The sequence below is a fragment of the Rutilus rutilus genome (genome assembly GCF_951802725.1).
Source record: "Rutilus rutilus genome assembly, chromosome: 24".
In the NCBI taxonomy this organism is placed as follows: Eukaryota; Metazoa; Chordata; class Actinopteri; order Cypriniformes; family Leuciscidae; genus Rutilus; species Rutilus rutilus.
Window position 1 is genome coordinate 3,935,352 of NC_140228.1, and position 27,738 is coordinate 3,963,089.

The 27,738-nt window shown below is 36.4% G+C and overlaps 2 long non-coding RNA genes and 1 gene segment (V, D, J or C); 1 reads left to right on the forward strand and 2 right to left on the reverse strand.

Moving 5' to 3' along the window:
- Window positions 1-4,994: 4,994 nt before the first annotated feature.
- LOC311284496 lies at window positions 4,995-9,117 on the reverse strand. Its single transcript, XR_014626239.1, has 3 exons — window positions 8,909-9,117; window positions 7,177-7,570; window positions 4,995-5,434 (listed from the first exon to the last, which is right to left on the reverse strand). It is a non-coding gene; the product is annotated as an uncharacterized lncRNA (long non-coding RNA).
- LOC311284468 (Ig kappa chain V region 3368-like) lies at window positions 8,044-14,634 on the forward strand. The segment is given in 7 exons: window positions 8,044-8,680; window positions 8,768-9,956; window positions 11,623-11,695; window positions 12,362-12,463; window positions 13,174-13,296; window positions 13,451-13,566; window positions 14,235-14,634.
- Window positions 14,635-16,946: 2,312 nt separating this feature from the next.
- LOC311284497 lies at window positions 16,947-19,335 on the reverse strand. Its single transcript, XR_014626240.1, has 3 exons — window positions 18,447-19,335; window positions 17,679-17,780; window positions 16,947-17,042 (listed from the first exon to the last, which is right to left on the reverse strand). It is a non-coding gene; the product is annotated as an uncharacterized lncRNA (long non-coding RNA).
- Between the last annotated feature and the right edge of the window lie 8,403 nt (window positions 19,336-27,738).

The window sequence follows — 27,738 nt, forward strand, 5'->3', positions numbered from 1 at the left end:
CCGAAGGGGCACACCCCCACAGACCTGGGATAAAAAAACTCATGATTTTGGTCTCTGGTATAATATGAGGCTGCTGAGAGCGACGAGCCGGTCCCCAGTCTTTACGAGGGGGAACGCAACTCGCCACACTCTGCTTTTGAGCCAGCCTTTTTTTTTAAATCAGATCAGCCTGGTATGCCTGCAACACTGCCATATTGTGCGGAGCAGCACCAGTCTGACCCCCACCAGTGTGGATGTTATTATACACGGCTTGGTGGGGAGTGCTGACTCCTTAAATGATGATGAACCACAGAGAACAGAGCGGACTGGAGCATCGTTGTATAAGCACATGCCCATGCACCCATGATAGTCTAATAAATTGACGTTGAGGGAACATAGATGCACAAAGGATAAGGTTTTCCCCATGCACGAGTTAACGTCATGGAGATCCTAAAGGAGGGCAGTCTAGCTGTAATCTGGCCACTGCACGAGTCACCACCTCGAGTAACTTCTCACACGCTTTATCATAACGAGAGAAGTGCTCGGAGGCGGCTCTCTCAAAGTCCATCATTTCTCTTTAGATGGCTTTTTCAATATTAATTCCTCAGAAATAAATGTGGCCAAAGAACAGCCAGACAATATATTAATACAATCATTAGATATATTGCATTGAATTTCTGATTTATCATATATTTATCATTTAATTCATCAGCAATAAATACAGCCAAATATCAATCAGACAATCAAACACGGATGACAGGCTGTTTAAATCTTTCATAAGATCAGCCTGGTATGCTTGTAACACAGCCATGGTGTACAGCGCAATACCAGCCTGACCCGCTGAAAATGCATGTGATAATGCGATACCAGGGGAGATAGCCCGCGAGCGTCTCTCTAATCTGAGGCAGCATCATATAATCGCATGCCTTCGCACCCGCGATAGTCGAATTGGTCGACGTTGAGGGCATAAAGACACGTCATGTTTATACATATATATAATATATATTTACAATCTTTATTTAAAAGCTTTGTTTTATGGGACTCTTTTTGTTGTGATCAGTGTAGTCTGGCCACGCACGCACGATCGCCCAGAGCAGTTCTCCTTTTATCATCACGGGTGGAATGCTCGGAGGCGATGCCGTGGCACGCTTCGGTCAGGCAAAAGGACATCGCGATCTGGAGAGCGAGCGAGCGAAAAGGACGCACCCGTCTCTCGCTCCTCAGCCAGATCGACTGCGGGTGCTGCTACCCCTTTGAAATAAGCAAAGCGAACGCGAAGCATTAACCGTGAACATTCACTGTGCTCGCAATCACCATGCTCAAACGCAAGGGCAGCATGCTCTATCCCCAAACAAACAAAGCAGTAAGTGTGTGTATCCAGTTCTAACATAGGACGAGAACATGGAGGGACACAGCACTTAGTAAGAGAGAAAAAGAGAAAATTCTGCACACTGCCAGTTGAAAACTAACTCCTAGCAAGATCTGTAGCAGATAGAGAGTAAGAGATGCTTCTGATGCACACATACACAGAATGGCCTCTGAAGACGAAATATCCTGACGATGCACCTGTGGCTCATCTATTTATAGCCTCGCGTCGCGGGTGCGCGCCGATGATGTCATCGCCCGAGGCTATAGGCTTGTTTGAGATGAGCAAAATCTGCGCAGAATCGATCACCGGTGATCAGCGCGAGATGCATGCCGGTTAGAAATGTGTCCGAGTGCAGTCCGCCTTGCTCTGATGTCATGCTGACGTATGTCAAAAATCTCTCGCGAGCGCAAGGCGCACCTGTCGGATTCTGCAGTCGAGCGCAGTTGCTCTCCACTGACTGCGCTGATCAAAAGCATGATGGGAAACGACTTGCTGACGACACAGCTTGATGTTCATTGGTTTAAACAACCCTGATGTATTGTTCTCTTTTAAAATGTTTGATTTTAAAACTCTGATATCATGTTTTATGTGTATACATTATGTGGTAATATTCCCAAACTATCTCAGTGCGATCTCTATGGGTTATATGCAATGTAATTTTTATTTAAAAAAAAAAGAAAAAAAGGAAAAAAAAAACCACATGTCTGTGACTCTGTATTAAAGAAAAAAGACTGATAAACATGTATTTGGAATGGAATTTAATAAGTAGGCTACTTTGGGTGTCTTGTTCATTTTATTTATTTTCATATAAAAGCAACAGAAGTTAAATTCCATTCAGTTTATTAGCAACACTGTGCACGAGCGTGAATCCGGTGAATCCCGCGATATCCATCTTTGATCTCGCAGGTGTCAGATCCACTACGAGAGGAGAGAACTGTCCGTCTTGCCTGCGCTTTTTTCACTCCTCCTCTCACTGCAGCCGCCTACTCTCGCATACATTTCAGGCGAGGCAAGGCGCATCTCAAACAAGCCTTATATTAAATGCTGGATTCACTCCGCATGGATGTGACATGTTACAATAATAACACATTAAAGCAATGTAAAGGCAGACTAACAGATTAATAGAAAAATACTCGTACCAAAATATATTTTTTAAAATTTTATTCCATTATTGGTAAAAGTGATGACATGTAAATAATGTTAAATGTCTCACTGTTGCTCAAGTTTAAATCTGCACTTTACTATAGAAAACCTTCAGTGATTTGAGTCTGGATCCGGATCTGCTCACAGCAGAGATTCAGATTAATACTGAAGTTGGTCTATGTATTCAGAACTGAATTTAATGATAGCATTTTTAACATTTTGGCTATTGTAGAAAAACTTTCTATTTTTCCTCTGTTCTCACTTCAGTGATTGTGTTTTGTGTGTTAATGAGTGTCTGTCTTCAGGGAAATGATGTGGAGTGTGTTTGCATATTGATCAGATCTTCAGTGTGTGAGAGTGTTTATAGTGCTGTGAGTTTAACACTTCATCACTGACACACACAACAATCTTCATCAACATGACCTTCATCATCATCTTCATCTGGACTCTCACAGCGTTTGCTCAAGGTTTGTGGAGCACAAGTTTGATATGAATTCATTTCTTCAAGTATATTGTCAAAGTTTTGAGTGTATTTTCTTCTTGTTGTGTTTCAGAGTGTAGAGGACAGATCACCGTCACTCAGAGTCCCTCAATAACAGCAGAACAACCAGGAGGAACTGTGAATATCAAATGTAAAACCAGCAGAGACGTGTACAGGGATAGTGATGGGGATGAAGCTTTATCCTGGTACTCACAGAAACCTGGAGAAGCTCCTAAACTCCTGATTTATTATGTAAACCGCCTCCAGTCAGGATTGTGGCAGTGGTTTCTAACATCTAGATTCAGTGGCAGTGGATCTAACAGTGATTTCACTCTGACCATCAGTGGAGTCCAGACTGAAGATGCCGGACATTATTACTGTCAGAGTTTCCACTACATCAACAGTAAACATGTGTTCACACAGTGATAAAGAGTCGTACAAAAACCTCCGTCAGTCAGAGTCACAGTGACTGAACTGAAACTGCAGCTGCTCAAACACACACACACACACACACACACACACACACACACACACACACACACACACACACGCACACACACACACACACACACACATTAAGAAAAGCAATATGATCTTGTAATAAGCAACAATATTATTATATTACTATATTATAATAATATAAAGGTTTGAGCTTGGTCAGTCTATGACAGTTTTGATCATGATTTTTCATAAGTCATTTTTCTCCTGTTATTTTCAGTCATTTGTGAGGAAATTCAGTCATGTTTGATCTTCACTTAGTGGATATTTTTCAATCTTTCACCATATTTTTGTTTTTCTGCATTTATGATTTATCCTCATTCTTCTTTCTAAACTGAATCACTGCATCATAAAGATGTTCTGCTTGATCAGTTTAATAAGTCTATCGATTTTTTTAAGTTCATCCTTCATATATTAACAGCATCACAAAACACTCTCAATTTCAGAGCAGATGAAAATGTATATCATTTTAATTAATATCTTTACATAGAATTTTAAATTAATTTAGAAATTTAACACCAGATTACCAAACAGGTGCAGTCCACCATCAAAAAATAATAATAATTTCCTATTTATTGTGTAATTTAACAGTGCTATATATAACAGCTTTTTCAAACATTGGCTCAATATCAACATTTCATACTGATGTTTTTTGAGTGCAATTTAACACATCCATGTATAGTGGAAATTTATTTATAGTTCATTTTTTATATTAAAGATTAAAGTTTGTTCATGTGTGAATATAGTGTGGGTTGTGATGATCCAACATGTAACTCATAAAGATGAAATCTTATTAACAAACTGACTAATGAATCCATAAGCACAGGAGAAACTGCTCCAGTTCAGAGCGTTTCAGTTGAAGATCTCATTTGCATTGTCAGGTTTAGTGATTGTGATGGTCTCAGAATAGAGCAGCTCGTCTCCAGTGACCATGTTCAAACCCCAAGAGCTTCATTTCACATTTACTGCTGAATGCAGCTGTTCTCAACTATTACAATTAGGGGTGTAACGAGACCCTTATGTCACCATCCTGAACTCACAATACCATATTATTGCCATACTCCATCAAAATGGTCAATTTGGTTTAACATTGTGTGTGTAAATGAATAGGCTTGGACTTGGTGCTGATAACCCAATGCAGGACAATAGAGACACCAGAATAACAATATTCATGATTCTGAAGCTGAAAATACTGAATTATTTCAGACGAATATGCTTGATGTCTCTGACTAGATATATCTAAAATAATGTAGGACACTTTTTACTGGTAACATCAGACATTTGGCATTATCAGGACCCACAAATATTCCCCCATTGCATTATTATACATTATATTTAACATTATATATAGCAGTTTAATGTAGTAGTAATTTTCATTTTGGGTGAACGATACGATACATATTGTCTCTATCCACTGTAATTATTGTTCCACCCCTAATTACAATCAATCAAAAGCCGCTGAAACTTTAGTGCAGGACTTTGAAGGAACGACACACTGATCAATGATGCAGTCCAACACAAATGTGCGCTTGCGTTCAGATGAAGCTTTATTGAATGAACAGCAATGGCAGCACATTGACAGACTGCTTCAGTATTGAGCTGTAAATCACGTGACGCTCAGATACGCTGGTCTTCACTGGAGAAACATCAGCACTCGGAGCTCTTGAGGAACGAGGCCTCGTGAGCAGCTCCGGCATGTGTTCCTCTGCAGACGAAGCGCTCTGCGGCTTCCCAGCGTGCTTTGCTGAGGCTCAGGACGCTGCTGCGACTGTAGAGACCGTCCCGCTCGCTCTCTGCGCTGGTCTGAACCCCCTCGGTGACCTCTGACCCGTCCAGCGTCCAGCTCACCGTCGCCCCCTGTGGAGAGTAAGAGCTGAGCAGGCAGAGCAGAGCGGAGGAGTCTCCAGAGATCAGCAGAGAAGAGGGAGACAGCAGAGACACGGAGGGAGACACGGAGGGACCCGCTGGACACACACACACACACACACACACACACACACATTCATGAATGATCATTTGATTTTAAATATACAAGTTACATTTCAAATGATCCCCAGAATGAGTTTGAAAAACATTGTCCAAGTAAATTGATGGTTATATTGTGATGTCGTTATAAGATCTAGAAAACTGATTTAAATGATCATTTCAATATTAATTGTATTTTGAAAATATTCTGCTATTTATAAACTCACAATCATAAACATCAGCAAATTAGATAGTTTAAATTATTAATTTTCAAAATGCTCTTCAACTGAGTTTCTTTCTGTCTGATGAAAATGATAAAAATTATATTTATGTTGTCCACATTATACAACTTTTGTTTCACGAGTTTAAAAAAGCCCTTAATAGTTACATTTACCAAGAATTATAGACAAAATTATATATGAAGAAATAATTGAATAGATTTTAAAGTATCTGCAGTAAAAACATGACATGAACTAAATGTTAGCAGTAATAAGATGTTAAATTATTTGTGTAAAATGAAAAAAATGACATTTAAAAACATTTATATGAATTAGAATATTTAAATGAAAAAATATACTCATTTGATTTTTCTCAGAATTAAGTTACAGAACATTTTAATCTCAATCAAATTTTAAAAAACATTGTCCACATGAAAAGTGATTAATACATTGTGATTTATTCATAAGATTTTGAAATCAAATTAAAATCATATTTTCAGTGTTAACTGTATTTTTAAAAATATTCTTCTATTTTGATACAATCGTAATTTTCAGCCCATTTCAGTTATGATTTTTTTAATTCTTCTGTTAAGACACAATCATAATCATCCGCAAACTTAATAGTTTAAATGATTGATTTTTAAAATGCTCTTTAACTAAATTTCTCTTTGTCTGATGGTAATACAGTAAAAGCACAATCATTTCATCTTTACTGTAGTTTCACCTCACTGCTTTCATTCATAGACACTATCCTGAGTTTAGTTTCAAAATATTCTCCATTTAATCAGTATTACTAAATATTGAACATTGTAAAAAAGTATCATAATTTTAACGGTAAAAGACTATGGTAAAAACGCTACGGTAAAAATGATTAATTGGTAAACGGTTTGTTGCTTTACTGTATACACTGAAAACTGATAATAGATTTAACTAACTAGATTTAACTAAGTTAAATATAACTTAACACAATATATTATTTGTGTTTTGAGAATAATCACCATTCAATAGACTTCCTCATAAACAGAAATATAAGTAAACTTAGTTTAAATTTAGTTTATCAAGTAAATTTCTTTTTGCCTGATGATGACACTGATGAAATTTTTTTTGTCTATATCATCCAAATTTTGTGTAAAATTAAATATATTTAGAAATAACTGAAAACATTGCAATTACTGCAAATACAATGAAGTGTTAGCACACATTATGAGTGAAATTACTAATGTAAAACATTATGAATGTGAACTATGTATTGAAATGTAATAAACATAGAATATCACCAAATATGACATTCGTAATATAGCAGACAAAATTACATTTAAATGCATGAATGCGTGCAATCAATCAGTAAAATAGACTAAAATGTGACAATAAATAAGAGTTGAAGTAAAGCGAATAAAGCATTTCAATTATGTACTGTATTACTGTATTAATAAATTAAGAATATTGTTGGCAAATGCTGTTAAATTACCTTAAACCTCCTTGTTCAAACATATGTTTTTATAGATAATTTAAGAAAGACTTACAGCTTCTGATCGTCAGTTCAGTTCCTCCACCGAAAGTCCACCACAGTGTTTCATTCTAGTGAAAGAGTCGTACAAAAACCTCCGTCACACTCAAACGAACACACACTCCAGCAGAGAAAGACACCAGGAACACACACATTCTTGTACATCTATCTTTATGAGGACATTCATTGACACAATGCAATCTCTAGCCACTTACCCTAACCTTACCCATCACAACTAAGTGCCTAACCCGACCCCTGACCCTAAACCGACCCTTGACCTCATTATAACCTGATCCTTAAAACCAAGTCTTGACTCAAACAGGCCTTTAAAGGCTCTCAGAGACTGAGGACCGGCCAACATGTCCTCACTTTACTCTCTTTGTCCTCACTCCAATGGTCGAAAACTCAAACTGGTTCTCACAAATATAGTTGTACAAGTACACACACACACACACACACACACACACACACACACACACACACACACAGAGAGAGAGAGAGAGATGAGACTCAACATCAGGATTATTGAACTGAAGTGACTTTCACAAAAACAGTCGTCTCATCATCTCTAAATGTTTCTTAATGCATGAAAACTATTAAATCTAAATAAATAATATAATCAGAAAGACTCTGTACTGATCTTTACACATCTTAACTGGGAGTTTCTAAATGATAATTTTGTCAATAACACATTTAATTAAAATAAAATGAAATGTTAGCACATTTCATGTGAAATTACTAATGTAAATCATTAAATTAAAAATTTTATTTAGAAAAGAAAAAAACAGAATATCACCAAATATGGCATATTTATAATAATAATAAAAAAATGTAATACATCAATTGGTGTAATCAATCCATAAAATAGAATTAAATGTGACAATAAATGAGATTTGAAATTAGGTTAAGTTTTTCAATAATACATTTTGTGATAAATTAAGAATATCTTTGCCAAATAAAAACCTTAAACCTTCTTTTAAAAACACACACATCATACCGTTTCATTAGATCATTTAAGAGCCACAAACTCTTCATCTTAAAAAAAAAGATGAAAACATCTTTATGATGAAATATAAGCTTTATGATGAAATCTTCAGCCATATTTAGATGGTCATTCTCTATTGGATGACCTTTGACCTGTTATACAGTATCATGGATGATATAAATCTGCAGCTCAGGTATTAAATTCTCTCAGCATCAAAGTCTGAATGAAACTGATCATTAAAACAGTGTTTAGAGCGAGAAGATCGACCCAAAATAACATGAAGTAAATCATGAGTTTCTGTTTCTGAAAATGATCCACAGAAGTTTATTAGCAAAGACACTAAAAGACAAAACAGTGTTTCTTCTGTCTTCAGGGAAATGATGTGGAGTGTGTTTGCATATTGATCAGATCTTCAGTGTGTGAGAGTGTTTATAGTGCTGTGAGTTTAACACTTCATCACTGACACACACAACAATCTTCATCAACATGACCTTCATCATCATCTTCATCTGGACTCTCACAGCGTTTGCTCAAGGTTTGTGGAGCACAAGTTTGATATTAATTCATTTCTTCAAGTATATTGTCAAAGTTTTGAGTGTATTTTCTTCTTGTTGTGTTTCAGAGTGTAGAGGACAGATCACCGTCACTCAGAGTCCCTCAATAACAGCAGAACAACCAGGAGGAACTGTCAATATCAAATGTAAAACCAGCAGAAATGTGCAGAGATGGAATGATGGGGATGAAGGTTTAGCCTGGTACTCACAGAAACCTGGAGAAGCTCCTAAACTCCTGATTCGTTATGCAAAAAAACTCCAGTCAGGAACTCCATCTAGATTCAGTGGCAGTGGATCTAACAGTGATTTCACTCTGACCATCAGTGGAGTCCAGACTGAAGATGCTGGACATTATTACTGTCAGAGTTTCCATTGCAGAACAGATTCTGATAATGATTGTGTGGGTGATCTAGTGTTCTCACAGTGATAAAGAGTCGTACAAAAACCTCCGTCAGTCAGAGTCACAGTGACTGAACTGAAACTGCAGCTGCTCAAAGGAGGATCTGAAATAACATCGTCACACTTGAATATAAAATAAACCCATCTAAATTAAACTTTAATCAAACCATATGTTGAGAGAAACAAAGTCCACCAGTGTCCCTGCCAGAGTCTCAGTGGTATTTTCTTTTTTATTTCCTCATATTCATAATCTTTTTACGGAGAATATAAATATGGTGTTAACTGACTGACCGACTGATCTCTGCACAGCTTTGAGATGTTGTGCTCTTCTAGATCAGTGATATGACCGAGATCTATATCAGCCGATCACCATATTGGATCTGTCAAATACAGTCAAGAGCAAGTTAACTGTCGACTGCATCTGAAGCCTTTTAATAAAGTTTCATGAGAACTAGTGAATATAATCACTGTGGGATGTCGATTAAAAAGCACAAAGTTTCATTAGTTGCTTTTATTTGAGACTCAACATGTGGATCAAGATGTGGTTATACTGTAAGAAACAACTACAATACTGATCAATTACAAGTATAAGAACATCAAACTCTGATCAATCTCTTTATAAACTACAGGCAGGTTCTGCTCCTTATCAATCAGTCAGTACAGTATCAACTTACACTGATAAACACACACAGTCCTGTATGAACACACACCAGTGAAGGCCAGCGCTGCTCTTAGACCTCGACTCTCATCCTGATGATCCAGCAGTTCATCCGCTCGAAGAAGAGGATCACTGACAGATGATGAAGATAATCACTGACCTCTACTGGCTCATTCCCTTCAGAACAACCTTATTCACATGTATGAATATCTAGATTTGCAATAGACATTAGCTCATATTTTTATAGCATTTAGTTGAACATTAATAAGATAATTCTGCATTGCCATAAGGTTTTCCTCAGTGGGTTTTACAGCAATATGCTGCTGCACAATGCGTTGATATTTTCGATGAACATGCATTGATTTGTTAGTGTGAGTGATGAACAGCATCATGATATTGCAAAATGATATTTCTTACTGTCACTAGTGATGTGACATTTGAACCGAGGCGTCGGAGCGTGTGTCGAGAAAAAGTGGGCGTGCCAGATGAAGCCGCGATTCGAGGCTTGTGTTGTTAACGTGAAAATCACGTGACTAATGACAAACGAGGCCTCGGTTTGTGTGGATACGTCATCGGTTCGGTCTGAGTGTCGCTTCCGGATTAAAGCCGTTTCGAAACTCGCGCCTTCTTGTGGGTGTTGATCAGGAGTAGAAGAAGCAGTTGAAGTAGTGTCAGAGAGTCAGAGAGTTAGAAAACTATCATTTTATTGTGTCATATGTGAGGGCTGTATATTATTACATTATCAGGTTAGAATAGTTATAGTATATTATTATTATAGTAGGCCTATATTATAGTCTTGTTATATTAATTAGATAAGATTATTTGGATTGCTCTGGATTTTTGGATCTGGACTGGACTGCTTTTTGATTTGGATTGCCCTTTTGGATTTGTTTGCTTTTTGTGACTCTTCCTTTTTCCTGGTAACGGAGCAGCAAGAAAGAGGGAATCCTCCCCTGTCTGGACTCAACAGAAGCATCAGTGTCCTCATTTGTACCACCAACCTGGTCTCACAGGATTCCGTGAAATGTCCACGGGCCCTTAACTCAAAATCCGTGGAGCCATCACGGAATCGCCCCAAATTCCGTGAGGCGGCCACGGATATAACTCCAACGCAAGTCAATGACACTGACCTTCCGTGGTCCACACACGGATACCCGTTTCAATGACGGAGTACAGATCTCACTCAATCGACGTGCTTTCTCATTTGGAAACGCAACATTTGAAGTATTTGTGAACTTTTCCAACATCAAATGCCATAATGACGTTAACCTGACTGTTATTGAAGCTATTGCATTGTCCTGTCATCATAAAATTTCGGTTTGTTTCAGTTAGCCTAACCAAAGTCCCGTGATGGCACCACGGACCTCAACAACCTGACCTCACTCATGGACGTTGTAATGTTGCTGGCTTGTTTAGGAACTTATAAGCTTTAGGTCGACTGTGTTGCAATGGCATGTAATTAACTTGACATTTTGTCTCGTCCTGTCATCATAAAATCCAGTTTGATGGCGTTTTACACCTATTGCTCGCTTGGCTATAGTCAGATCTAAAATCTGTGATAGGAGCACGGATTGAGTCTGTGGTGAGACCACGGATAACTCCAACGTTCGTGGTATGGTCACGTAATTTAATCTATTGATTCGTGCCACGGACACGTTTATTTCGTAATTTTTCGTCTTTCGAGATCACAGCTCGATTATTTCTGTCTGTCGGCTGCAGCAGAGAAGCTGTTTAATCAACATTTATTCACAAGATCTTATCGTGGTTTATGTATTTTTTTTTATGTTATTATTTCGGTCTTATTGCCAGGGAAGCTGGATTGCTTTGCTGTTTATTGATATTTTTAAAATGATATTTTATTAGTAGGAAATCGCGCTGAAGAAGTCTCGTTCCGAACACATCGCGATATTTGGCATCAGTTCACGTGTGTCAGCTGTTGGTAAGTAGCCTAGTAAATAAATACCTAAATACGCTGTCCTAATAATGTGTGATATAATGTCTTTTCTGTTTGTCCATATTAATCTGCCATTATATCTGCCATTTCCACGGAGACTTTGCGTTTCATTGCTTTCTAAATATAAACACTGCCTGTCACGTGACGTGCTATAGGCTTAGATATTCATATCAGATTAAAAATAGTAGCCTACAATTAGTTCCAAAGTTGTATTTGTAGTAGAAGCACAGTAAAAACAACACTTACCATGCTTTTACCACAGTAACATTAGTTTTACTGTGATAAGTGTAGTAAAAAGACAGTAATCACAAAACTTACCATGCTTTTACCACAATATTGGTAGTTTTAATGTGATACTTATTGTAAATGCACAGTAACCACAACACTTACCATGCTTTTACCACAGTAACCCTAGTTTTACTGTGATAGGGTGTGGTAAAAGGACAGTAACCACAAAACTTACCATGCTTTTACCTCTGTATTGGTAGTTTTAAAGTGATATTTGTTGTAAATGCATATTAACCACAACACTTGCCATGCTTTTAATGCTTTATAATGTAACATCCAACATTTGTAAGGTAAATCAGTACTTTTTCCTTTAAATAATCCTATATATTATACATAATGATATTTTCTTTTCTCGTTTTTCAGCTGAAAAGACCAAAAGGGCCTTTCGGACTCAGTCAGCCCATTATTGTTTGAGGAGAAGTAAACGGAGGAGACGGAAAGCTGCAAAGGCAAATATTCACAATGGTATGTATGTGTTGGTTTTAACCCTAAATCAAACATTTTATCAAGCATTTGTTGTTTCTTAAAACTTTTCTCACAAAACCCATAGCCCAATCAGTACAAACATAGTCTGAAAGTCTTAATAATTCACAAGATTTAACAAGTTGTCAAATTTGTACGATACTCGTACATATTTGTATACTCATACACAATCCTGCAGCTTTTACTCCTAGTGCTGTCATTGGCTACTGCCTCAATTCCTGTACATATTTATCGCGATATTTGTAAATCAGTTGCGCCACTTCTTGGAAAGTTGTCGGATGTCACACACACAGTCAGAAAGTTGATATTAATTGCAAATTGGTCCCCGTCTGTTAATGTTCCAGTGATACATGATGTCTCTCCACACCTCATAACCTACTTCTGTTTGCAAGAGTGGAAAAGCTTATCTGACTTGTCACATGACATCAGATTCTCGATTATTTTGTCATAATCAGATCAGTTACACTGCTGATAACTGTCCCGTTTGCATGTAAATCATTTTCATATGATTATTGCTTGCTATTAAAGACATACTTTTATTCATAGAAATGCCCACATATCAGTGAACTTATAAAATAAAAATGCTTTTAACATTTAATTATGCAACACTCTTTACAGAAAACATATCATACAGTTATAAACTGACTATTTGCAAGTAATGTATTAAAATGACCTTCCTTTCTGTTTTGCAGGATTACTTAGTCCTTTTTTTTTAAAGCTCTACAATATCAAACCCAACAGCTCTTTTAAGAGCCAACCATTACAAGAGCTACTAGTGAGTCGCAGCGAATCTTGCCGTGATCAGCACTTCCCAGGTGAAGTTTCTAGAATATTGCAATCAGTATTTACTCATTAAATGTTCTCTCCTGAATCATATGGTAAATTAACTTATTTAATACTGTCTTAATTTATGTTTCAGGAACAATAGTAATTGCACATAGAGTAAGTCGAGACTTTCTTGTTTTACAGCAGAGAAGGAAGACCAGTCCTTATATCAACGCAAGCTAATCGAATAAGTCCTTTGTTTCGGGTGAGGAAGGAACATCTGGTGCCCAAAGAAGACAGAAAAGTGTGCAAGTCCATTGGTATGTATTGTATTGAAACAATGCTGTAATATGTAGTACATAATTTGATGTTGACAATTTTACATTGTACAGGTTATCACTTGGTTTTTGATCATGTGAAGCTCTTGAAACAATTGACAGAAGAGTATGTTGTCTGGAAAGAAATCAAGCATCACTGGCAAAGGCTCAAAAGAGACCATGCCTTTCTTAAAAATCTTTTAAAATAGGTTGCAGTTGATATGGGTAAAACTGTTTTTGTTCAGTACTTAGCTTATATTATGTGCTCCTATATATATATATATATATATATATATATATATATATATATATATATATATATATATATATATAATACTTCAATGTGTATATTATATAATGTACTGACTGCTGCTTTGTAAATTTATGTAAGGAACAGGCAACTCTGGCCCTTTGCATTCTACTTTTTGAGGTTAATTAAGAGTTAACCTCCAACCCTAATCGAGCACATCTGAAAATTTTAACCAAAGTCTTCAGGTTTACTTCTAGACAATAGGCAGGAGGGTTTGAGTTCGGAGCTAAACCTGCAGGACAGTGGACGCTGAGGGCCAGAGTAGCCCATCACTGCTTTAAATAACAAAGAACATAAGCTGACCCGACTGTCCATTAAACAACTTTATTTGAATGGTTTCTGTTTTCTGTTTTACTTTCAGACCAGGACTGGAGAACGCCTGACAATGGGATGTTGAGACTTCTTCTTCTGGTTGAGAAAAAGCTACACCACATCAGTGATCACATCTTCTGTTCTTCAACTGAACAAACTGTTTAGACGAGGAAGAAGAACATGAACACGATAGAGACATGTTCAGGGAAGAGCAAGAAACCAGTTTAGCTGTGATAATGAATCATTATTTTCCAACACAATATCAAATCTGTTTTCTGTAGGTGACTGAATATGATTCTCTGGCACTAATTTTATGGCTTCAGCAGCTGTGAATGGACTATTATGATGTTAATGTATTTTTGAAGACACATTTTTATTTATCTTGAATCTCATTTGTCTTTATGCTACTTTATCAACTTTATTCTGTGTCCTCCAATAAAGTGTTGTTTAATAAAGTAAAAGTATGGTGACTATTGTGTATTGAAAGTGGTGTTTGGTACAGTAAATAGACATTTTTATTTGAGAAATTTTAATTTCTTATTTCTTTAGTTTAATTAATTAAAAAATAACTAGGCCTACATATAATTAATAACTTATAAATTACTACATATAATTAATGACCATGATTCTTTTACTTGGGACATAAAAAATGTAGATCTGGTTAATGATATTTGGGACAACAATGCAACAAAAGTTGCACATACTTGCATGTATGCCAGTTTGCAGTGAAATAAAAGGAAGCTATGTGAATAACAAGAGGCTACAGTGGGCTATCTTGCTATAAATACTTAACGCTTAATTGAAGATGATCCATGTTGATCATTCTAGTACATCTACAACTGCTTTTCGAATGAAAGCATATATCACTGATGTCAGGCATATAAGCAGCAATCAGAGGGGGTGAAAAGGAAATGTTGGCACTGTTTTTTTGTTGTTTTACTGAATGGTGCATTACCCTTGTGTAATAGTAATAGTGTGTGTAGATCTGTGTAGATTGTATGGCCCAGCAATTGCCCCCAGAAGAGCAAACAAATGCACATTTCAAATGGCTGTAACTCGAAGTCCGGTTAGTGTATCAAAGAGAAAATCGGCAGGACGACTGCTTATGCTATGTATAATAAATAATGTTGGCCACAGTTTTCAGATATATATGGAAAGCTGGCATAAAAGGTTATTTTTAAAGTGCTCACAGTAAAATCTCATATATGTCATAAAGGTTTGCGCAATGAAGATATCCAGTTGTCCATTAAATATATAATTTATTTAACATTTATTGTTTTATTACTAAACGTTTTATACTACATTACCCACATATCTCTGTCATTCTATCAGTGGAACAGGAAGCATTGTTCTGTAGTTCATTGAAATGTGCAGACATGCTTAGGGTTAGGGTTAGGATCTCGGTAAAGGAGTAATTTCTCACATTATAGAGACACTTTATAGTTAGCTTAATGTATAACTAATGTAATAATAACACCAAACCATACTTTGTAACATGAAGCGCCAGTTTATATGGGTTAAACGATTGTCCAATCACAGCGAGTTCTGCGATAAAGTCACAGCCAATACAAACCCAGCTGAACAAATGCGTCACACTTACATGCCCATTTATGGCAAATGATGACAGATCTCTTCTGGTTCCGGCTGCAGGGATAGATACCTTAAATATTTAATATTTAGGCTGTTAAACATGTATTATTTCTAATTAAATTATAAAACTCATATTTAAAAACAAAAGACTCTTTGTGTGGTTACCGTCCAAAAACGAGTTCACATGATCAATGACACAAATTTGCTTATTTTATTAGACTGATGCATAAATACATTTGAAAGAGAAACTTTTTTCTAAGCAATGTCCTACAGCAGGAGTAGTTTTGCAGTATTTTAATTAAAGATAATTGCATGTAGGCCTACTAAAGTGCTTCTAACATTTACAGTGTATGTATAGTCAAACATATATCAATTATATTCAAATAAATGTAACAAAAGCACAATGAATGGACACAATTTTGAAAGCTTATTCCAATATTTAATGTCAAACTGTTTAAAGACAAATGTAGCGCCAAAACTACTGCACAACAGTATACAAATCAGTTAATTTAAAATATCCAGATACAGGGGCAATCTATTATAGTGACACATACATTAACGTTAAAAAAATTGCTATGATAAAGTTATATATTTACAAACCAAAAGATGAGATTCAACTTTGTTATGTGAAAATACATTTGTTTCGTCGCTTTAAAGAACAAATAGGCAAAAACATAAGCACAACATTTTACATTCTCAACTTTCATTCTATATCCTTGTGATTATTGGTCACTTTTATTGTAACTATGCAATAAATATGCCCTTTAGCAAAACACCTGATGAGCACTGACCCTTTTTTATAAAGGCATTAGGCAGAAATCAAGTACAGTTTATGAAGCTGAAAAGAGAAAACAAAATGCTTTAACAATATGGAAAGTGATAAATCACTATATTCAATATTGGTTCTGCATATATCAAAGAGATCCTGAGGAGGAGTGGGACTCCACATGAAGACTTTCAGAAACTGAGACAGAGCAAAGGGTGCACCTCGCTGGACACATCCTACGCATGCCCAAACAACAACACCCAAACACAGTGATGAAGTGGACACTGGACACCGCCAGGAGGATGCAGGAGACAGGGAAGACCAAGGAAGACACGGAGACAGATGTTTCACGAAGATCTGAAGAATGTCAGTGTCCCATGGGAAGATGTGAAGAACTTGGCCACGGATCGAATACATTGGAGGACACTTGTTGACCAGTGTGCCCAGCACAGAACTTGATGATGACGTTGTGAGTTTATCCATAACCGTGGGATATGTTTTCTGTAAAGAGTGTTGCATAATTAAATGTTAAAAGCATTTTTATTTTATAAGTTCACTGATATGTGGGCATTTCTATGAATAAAAGTATGTCTTTAATAGCAAGCAATAATCATATGAAAATGATTTACATGCAAACGGGACAGTTATCAGCAGTGTAACTGATCTGATTATGACAAAATAATCGAGTATTTGACGTCATGTGACAAGTCAGATAAGCTTTTCCACTCTTGCAAACAAAGGTAGGTTATGAGGTGTGGAGAGACATCATGTATCACTGGAACATTAACAGACGGGGACCAATTTGCAATTAATATCAACTTTCTGACAGTGTGTGTGACATCCGACAACTTTCCAAGAAGTGGCGCAACTGATTTACAAATATCGCGATAAATATGTACAGGAATTGAGGCAGTAGCCAATGACAGCACTAGGAGTAAAAGCTGCAGGATTGTGTATGAGTATACAAATATGTACGAGTATCGTACGAATTTGACAACTTGTTAAATCTTGTGAATTATTAAGACTTTCAGACTATGTTCGTACTGATTGGGCTATGGGTTTTGTGAGAAAAGTTTTAAGAAACAACAAATGCTTGATAAAATGTTTGATTTAGGGTTAAAACCAACACATACATACCATTGTGAATATTTGCCTTTGCAGCTTTCCGTCTCCTCCGTTTACTTCTCCTCAAACAATAATGGGCTGACTGAGTCCGAAAGGCCCTTTTGGTCTTTTCAGCTGAAAAACGAGAAAAGAAAATATCATCATGTATAATATATAGGATTATTTAAAGGAAAAAGTACTGATTTACCTTACAAATGTTGGATGTTACATTATAAAGCATTAAAAGCATGGCAAGTGTTGTGGTTAAGATGCATTTACAACAAATATCACTTTAAAACTACCAATACAGAGGTAAAAGCATGGTAAGTTTTGTGGTTACTGTCCTTTTACCACACCCTATCACAGTAAAACTAGGGTTACTGTGGTAAAAGCATGGTAAGTGTTGTGGTTACTGTGCATTTACAATAAGTATCACATTAAAACTACCAATATTGTGGTAAAAGCATGGTAAGTTTTGTGATTACTGTCTTTTTACTACACTTATCACAGTAAAACTAATGTTACTGTGGTAAAAGCATGGTAAGTGTTGTTTTTACTGTGCTTCTACTACAAATACAACTTTGGAACTAATTGTAGGCTACTATTTTTAATCTGATATGAATATCTAAGCCTATAGCACGTCACGTGACAGGCAGTGTTTATATTTAGAAAGCAATGAAACGCAAAGTCTCCGTGGAAATGGCAGATATAATGGCAGATTAATATGGACAAACAGAAAAGACATTATATCACACATTATTAGGACAGCGTATTTAGGTATTTATTTACTAGGCTACTTACCAACAGCTGACACACGTGAACTGATGCCAAATATCGCGATGTGTTCGGAACGAGACTTCTTCAGCGCGATTTCCTACTAATAAAATATCATTTTAAAAATATCAATAAACAGCAAAGCAATCCAGCTTCCCTGGCAATAAGACCGAAATAATAACATTAAAAAAATACATAAACCACGATAAGATCTTGTGAATAAATGTTGATTAAACAGCTTCTCTGCTGCAGCCGACAGGCAGAAATAATCGAGCTGTGATCTCGAAAGACGAAAAATTACGAAATAAACGTGTCCGTGGCACGAATCAATAGATTAAATTACGTGACCATACCACGAACGTTGGAGTTATCCGTGGTTTCACCACAGACTCAATCCGTGCTCCTATCACAGATTTTAGATCTGACTATAGCCAAGCGAGCAATAGGTGTAAAACGCCATCAAACTGGATTTTATGATGACAGGACGAGACAAAATGTCAAGTTAATTACATGCCATTGCAACACAGTCGACCTAAAGCTTATAAGTTCCTAAACAAGCCAGCAACATTACAACGTCCATGAGTGAGGTCAGGTTGTTGAGGTCCGTGGTGCCATCACGGGACTTTGGTTAGGCTAACTGAAACAAACCGAAATTTTATGATGACAGGACAATGCAATAGCTTCAATAACAGTCAGGTTAACGTCATTATGGCATTTGATGTTGGAAAAGTTCACAAATACTTCAAATGTTGCGTTTCCAAATGAGAAAGCACGTCGATTGAGTGAGATCTGTACTCCGTCATTGAAACGGGTATCCGTGTGTGGACCACGGAAGGTCAGTGTCATTGACTTGCGTTGGAGTTATATCCGTGGCCGCCTCACGGAATTTGGGGCGATTCCGTGATGGCTCCACGGATTTTGAGTTAAGGGCCCGTGGACATTTCACGGAATCCTGTTCCCCTTCATCCTCTGTTCCTTGTGAAAGGATCTTTTCCAAGGCTGGGGAGATTTTGTCCAAGAAGAGGAATCGTCTAAACCCCAACACACTTGAAATAATTCTGTTTCTCAATAAAAAAATCTATTTTTATTTTCCTTCCTTCCGGACTATTCTGTTGCAGTTTACTTTAATCTGTTATCTATAATCTGTTAAATTAATAAATTTACTTTATTACACTCCCTCTAACATAAACACTGCACTCAACACAGTGTCACTGTTGTTGTTCATACTGTCCCTATCCAAACAATTTATGAATAATTAATGAACTGTGTGTGTTACTCTGGACAAGTAAATTCATACAGAGAAAGATACATATTTTATATTATACACAGTAATGGACAAATGTCTGATCATGTCTTTTTATTATTGCAAATGAAAGGTTACAGACATCAACAGTGAGTACAAAATAAATAAAGAAATATTTTTTATTTATAAAAAATATTTTTATAAAATATACATTTAAATATAAATATATTTACATTACAAATAAATATTTTTATTTATAAAAGCATTTTTATAAAATATATTTTTTAATACATTTTTTTATATATATATAAAATTAGGGAGGGAGGGAGGGCGACATTGGTTCAGAATGAATAAATTTTTTGTCTGCTATTTCTTTGCACAGTAGCTAGGTGTCACTAGTGAGCAATGATGAATGAAGCTTCGAGTAATGAACCTTTAGCTGAAGCAATGGCCTGCGAGGTCTTAGTGGTTCAGGAAGCCTCATTTTGCCATCACTACCTTTAGCTGAAGCAATGGCCTGCGAGGTCTTAGTGGTTCAGGAAGCCTCATTTTGCCATCACTAACTGTCACGCTGAGGCAAGGATGAAGCAGAGAGAGAATCCATATGCAAGCATACATTTAATAAAACAAACAGGTAATCCAGGCGGAACACGGAACTCAGGATGAACAGGGTAACAGCTACATTAAACAACGACCGACAACCAACAACTGAAGCACAGAGGTTTAAATACACAGGCAAACAAGCTAAACAAGATAACAAGGGGGTGTGGCTAATTAGAAACACCTGGGAGAACTAATAAGCAAGAAAAACTACAAAGGACTACAAAACAAGACACAGAACAGGAAATAACTAAAGTCCACACAAGACGAGGGAAACACAAGACAGGAATCATTACACTTACCATATTATTTTAATGTATTATCTTAATTATAAACGCTGGTTTCACAGAAAACAGTGTATTTCTGCATTGATCAATAAGGCGGATACATATCTAAGCCTCTCGCTCCTATTGAACACTGGAATTATTACTTTGTTTGTTTATGCATTTATTTATTTATTTATTTATTTATTTTTATTTATGGATGTATTTTGTGTTGAACTTACTGTCATTAAGTTTTAACTGATAAGCAAGATACAAATTTAATCTACACTTTTAACTAAATTTTTAATAATTATTAATAATAATAATTAATAATAATAATTTTTAAAATGATTTGATGATTACTGCCGACATCCAGTTTGCTGCCGAGAGTGAATCACAGAGAAACAAACTATTATTGAGTGTTTGATGAGGGAAAATGAACTTCTTATCATTGTCATATTCCTCATTTCTGCTCTTCTGTAGTGACTGAGACTCATTTGAGAGGAAACGGCTTTGAATTTGTGTCCCACCCCTGAGACCGAAGCTCAATATCAGCGTCTGTCAGTCAGACTGTTCATCCAACATCTCTGTCCTTCAGTTTCACTCATTCCCAGTAAAGATGAGGACACACACACTGATCTTCTGCTCTCTGCTGCTGCTCCTCAACGGTGACACTCACTTTCACTGCATTTACTACTTTACATTTACTTGTTTTAGCAAAGATCTTTCATTTATTCTGCTGATTTTCTTCTTGTTGTGTTTCAGAGTGTAGAGGACAGATCACCGTCACTCAGAGTCCCTCAATAACAGCAGAACAACCAGGAGGAACTGTGAATATCAAATGTAAAACCAGCAGTGATGTGGAGAGTGTTGGGAGTGTGCACTTATTCAGCTGGTACTTACAGAAACCTGGAGAAGCTCCTAAACTCCTGATTTATTGGGCCAATCGCCGCCAGTCAGGAACTCCATCTAGATTCAGTGGCCGTGGATCTAACAGTGATTTCACTCTGACCATCAGTGGAGTCCAGACTGAAGATGCTGGACATTATTACTGTCAGAGTTACCATGAAATCAACAGTGCTTATGTGTTCACACAGTGATAAAGAGTCGTACAAAAACCTCCGTCAGTCAGAGTCACAGTGACTGAACTGAAACTGCAGCTGCACACACACACACACACACACACACACACACACACACACTCAACAGAAACACAAATATCAACTTCATATAAATGTTGCTGCACTGCATTAATATTACTGAAGATAATAAGAAATGATTTTGATCATATTTTTTCAGATAATTGATGGTTTATCTATTCTCATATGGTTGTTCATGTATTTTTATAAAGCATGATTATTTTTCCTTCCTAATCATACACTCATACTGTAAAGTGAATCATAAACATGTTGTTGCTTGAATAGATTATTAATCATCTTCCATAAAGCCGCTGTTTAGATCATCATGTCCAAGAGTCACAGATGAACTGATTCAGTGAAAGAGAGAAACCGTATTTAACATGATCAGACGCTCCACCGTCCCACAATCAGTCTGTCTGTGACCATTCACTGTTTTCTGGACGCATTAATTATGAATCCAGCGATGCGTCTGAGTCTCACATGAGCAGAAGACAGATCTCTCACAGCAACACTTCAGTCTCGAGTCACACACACTTAAAACATTCATAAAGATGTTATTGCTCAACACTGAAATAAAGCGCTTCATTGTGTGGAAACTTCACTGTTATTTTTACAAGATAAAATACTGCAGTTTTACTGAGATCAGTGTTTATGGCCGATCAGAGACATTTAAGAGGTTTTAGGATATATTATTTTATTTTATTTGAATATGAGACTTTGAATGTATCAGCTATTATTTTAATATGTGGATAGTTTACTGAAATTATGAAATATGGAATATTTTTCCTAGGTATTTTATAGGCGCATTGCACTCTGTGAATTAGTTTGTGAATTTAAATTCAAAATATATCAAAGTGAATTAGAAAGAAATCTTTCTTGAAAATAATCGAAAACCTATGAATCGTGAATTGAATCAGATCAACATCTACATTTACTCCTCTAGTCCAGTCACACGTGATCTACCAGTGAAGAGTCTCATTACGTTATATAAGTCATACAAGTCATATAATCTACCACTCAAACTTCATAACGGTCTCATCCCTCCATCAGCAGAAGTGAAACTGTTCCAGTTCAGAGCGTTGAACCAGTAAAAGAGTGAAACTGTGAGTTTGAGGCGTAAATCTCATTTGCATTGTCAGGTTTAGTGATTGTGATGGTCTCAGAATAGAGCAGATCATGTTCAAACCCCAAGAGCTTCATTTCACATTTAGGGGAGACCGGTGTTGTAACACTGGGTCAGTTTGACCCGTCAGAAATAGCTATGGTGATGTCATCAATATCACACACCGCATCACGTGACTGTGATCAACGTTGTACATTTTATGACCAAAAACGAATTTTCAGGAGGAAAAGTAAAAAACGTCATCAAGATTATTTTTTCTGAACAATCATTGTATTGTAGAAACATTTGACTTGCCTAATCTAAAGTAGATATTTCTCGAGTTTAATCTGATGCTTTACACTCATGCTAACTTCAAACCCACATGCTAAAACAGTTAGCTATGTTACGGCTGTTTGCGGTGAGGATAGTTTAACAGTTCATTAAAAATATTACAACCAAACCCTGAAGATGATTCCAGTTATCAATCACATTCCCTGTTAAGACAAAATCATGTGAGTCTAGCTTCTTTAGCTTCTGATCAAGGCTGTATCTCAATACTAGTTTTACTTGATCTTAGTGCTGCGTTCGATACTATAGATCACACAATACTCTTAGATCGACTACAAAATTATACTGGTGTTCAAGGACAAGCATTAAGCTGGTTCAGATCATACTTATCTGACCGATACCATTTTGTCTATTTGAATGGAGAAAAATCGATCATAACTTCAGTAAACTATGGAGTGCCGCAGGGATCTGTGTTAGGCCCTCTGTTATTCTCAATATATATACTGCCACTTGGAAATATTATAAGGAAACATGGAATTAGTTTCCATTGTTATGCTGATGACACTCAAATATATATTTCATCATGGCTGGATGAAAACGCTAAATTATCCAAATTGACAGAGTGTGTTAAAGATATAAAAGATTGGATGACACGTAATTTTCTTTTATTAAATCCAGATAAGACAGAGGTACTACTTATCGGTTCAAAAAACCGCCCACAAAACCTCTCACAATACAACTTTAACATAGTAGGATGTCCTGTTACTTTATCCTCTACAGTAAAAGACCTGGGTGTTATACTAGACTGCAACCTGTCTTTTGAAAATCATATTTCGTATGTTACAAAAACAGCCTTTTTCCACCTTAGAAATATTGCTAAGTTACGTAACATGCTATCTGTTTCTGATGCAGAAAAGTTAGTTCATGCATTCATGACCTCGAGACTAGATTACTGTAATGCTTTATTAGCTGGTTGTCCTGCATCCTCAATAAACAAGCTACAGTTAGTCCAAAATGCCGCCGCCAGAGTTCTTACTAGATCAAGAAAATATGATCATATAACACCAATTTTATCATCACTACATTGGTTACCTATAAAGTTCCGTATTAATTACAAGGTATTGCTACTGACTTATAAAGCCCTAAACGGCTTAGCTCCAGTCTATTTAACCGATCTTCTATCGCCCTATAATCCATCGCGCTCTTTAAGATCAATAAATTCGAGGCTTTTGGTCATACCTGGGATAGCTCAACCAAAGGAGGGAGAGCATTATCACATTATAGACTATTCCATTGTTATGCTGATGTTTCGGAATAGTCCGAAACTCTGGAATAGTCTTCCTGATACTGTTCGTTGCTCAGACTCGCTCTCCCAGTTTAAAACTAGATTAAAGACGCATCTTTTCGGCCAGGCATTCATATAATATTTTTAATCTTACAGTTCAAACTACAATCCGGCCTCTAGTTCATAAATGCCAGAGGAGAACTGGCCCCATCTGAGCCTGGGTTCTCCCAAGGTTTTTTTATTTTTTTTCTCCATTAGGTCACTTGATGGAGTTTTTTCGGTTCCTTGCCACTGTTGCCTTTGGCTTGCTCAGTTGGGGATATTTTGGGGATATTTTATTTTATTTTATCAATCAATAAATTCCACTAAAAACAAACCTTGTTGTATTATTTTATTTTAATTTAATACTGTGAAGCTGCTTTGATACAATCTGTATTGTGAAAAGCGCTATACAAATATACTTGATTTGATTTGATCTTTTGTTGCGCATTGAGGGATTTATGAATATGTTTCCATTATAGTTTATGTGCATGTCTTCTTATCGGATAAAACATTATCACCTCAATTGAGCACATAAAATAGGAGGATGGCAACATAGCTAATGACTGAACTGTTGTGTGACAGGAATTGAGAACACACACACATCACACACACAAACACACACAGCAGTTGTTTTTGTGCTAAATTTGAAGTCCTTAAAAAATACAATACATGACTTTATTCAAAACTGATTATTCTTTGTTCTTCAAAAACATTCTTGCACACATTTAGATTGTGTGGATCTTATTTCAGCAAATTATCTCTCATTGTTCCATCGATCCCCAGCCTGAGTTACAACAGGACAGGGTTATGTCTCAACAACGACCTCTTTGTGTTTGACAATAACTCACATAATCTGTGATTGTGTTGTACATGTCCAAGTGAGTTATATTTCTAGCAGACAAATGTGGAAACCATGTCTCAAATGTTGAGAGATAAAGAACAAACAAGCACTGAGTTACCGACGCTCAAACAACAGTGTTTCTCTCCTCCGTCTCTCTGCTGAACGCAGCTGTTCTCCACTATTACAGTCAATCAAGAACATTTACTGTCTTCATCAAATCACTCATTATTGTGTTTTAGCTCAGCCCAAAATAATGCAACAAGTACATAAACATCTATACAAAGCTGTTGCACAAACATAATGAGAGTGTTTCTTCTGTCTTCAGGGAAATGATGTGGAGTGTGTTTGCATATTGATCAGATCTTCAGTGTGTGAGAGTGTTTATAGTGCTGTGAGTTTAACACTTCATCACTGACAGCTTTTCTTCATTCAGACTGAAAGTAAACCACCGATAAGAAGAATGATGATCATCAGCGTCTGTATCTGGACTTTCATTCTTTCTGTTCAAGGTTCATTTACTCTATTAATAACTCAAGATGTGATTTATATGCTTTTGATGTTCAGTCTAGATTTTGTTCTGGATACTTTGACTTTAGTGATTGTTGTAATAAGGATTTTATGAAATGTCATTGACAGAAATTACAGGCCAGGTTTCTGTGACTCAGACTCCCTCAGAAGCAGCCGTTCAAGGAGGAACAGTTTCTATAAACTGTAAAACTAACAGAGGAATTGGACATCGTTCTTGGGGGAGTTGTGGCTCCTGTCTCTCCTGGTATCTGCAGAAACCTGGAGAAGCTCCTAAACTCCTCATTTATAACATTAGATCACGACAGTCAGGAACTCCATCTAGATTCACTGGCAATGGAGCAGATTATGGAACAGATTTCAGTCTGACCATCAGTGGAGTCCAGACTGAAGATGCTGGACATTATTACTGTATGAGTGTACACTACATCAACAGTAACTGGGTGTTCACACAGTGATAAAGAGTCGTACAAAAACCTCCGTCAGTCAGAGTCACAGTGACTGAACTGAAACTGCAGCTGCTCAAAGGAGGATCTGAAATAACATCGTCACACTTACATCTGAAATAAAACCATCTAAATTAAACTCTTTAATAGATTATAGAGGTCAGAAATAACAGTGAGAGAAACAACTAGACAAAGTCCACCAGTGTCCCTGCCCTTACAGAACAAAAATATATGGGAATATACTGCAAAATATAATGCGATATATTACATAATACATTTCCATATATGGGAAACTAGTGCTTATATTTTTCAATATACTGCAATATATGCATTGACCATGGCTATATATTAATAAATATAAAATATTATTAATTATTGTGTACATATATTGCACATACATGTTCCCATATAAATGTGAATGTATGTTCACACACACACACACACACACACACACACACACACACACACACACACACACACACACACACACACACACATATATAATTATTATTATATATAGTTGATATGTAATATATTAACACAATATATTATTCTGTATATTTTCAAATATACTGTAAAACACGTAAAACCATTTAATGTATTGATCATTCATATATGGGAAAATATATTTTCTTTTCATAAGGGTGCCAGTCCAGAGACTCTTTTGTGCTCTTCTAGATCAGTGATATGACTGAGATCTATATCAGCCGTTCGCCATATTGGATCTGTCAAATACAGTCAAGAGCAAGTTAACTGTCGACTGCATCTGAAGCCTTTTAATAAAGTTTCATGAGAACTAGTGAATATAATCACTGTGGGACGTCGATTAAAAAGCACAAAGTTCCATTAGTTGCTTTTATTTGAGACTCAACATGTGGATCAAGATGTGGTTATACTGTAAGAAACAACTACAATACTGACAAATTACAAGTATAAAAACATCAAACACTGATCAATCTCTTTATAAACTACAGGCAGGTTCTGCTCCTTATCAATCAGTCAGTACAGTATCAACTTACACTGATAAACACACACAGTCCTGTATGAACACACACCAGTGAAGGCCAGCGCTGCTCTTAGACCTCGACTCTCATCCTGATGATCCAGCAGTTCATCCGCTCGAAGAAGAGGATCACTGACAGATGATGAAGATAATCACTGACCTCTACTGGCTCATTCCCTTCAGAACAACCTTATTCACATGAATGAAGATCTATATCTGCAGTCGACAGTAGCTCATATTCTCACAGCATTTAGTTGATCATTAATAAGATAATTCTGCATATGGATATTGCTTATTGAGTTATATAAACACAAAGCAGCGCATTCTCACCACAATGCGTTGATATTTTCGATGAAAATGCATTGATTTGTTAGTGTGAGATGAACAGCGTCATGATATTGCAAACTGGTATTTCTTACCATATTATTTTAATGTATTATCTTAATTATAAACACTGGTTTCAGTGAATAAGTCAACACTTATTTATGCATTGATCAATAAGGCGGATATATATCTAAGCCTCTCCCTCCTATTGAGCGCTG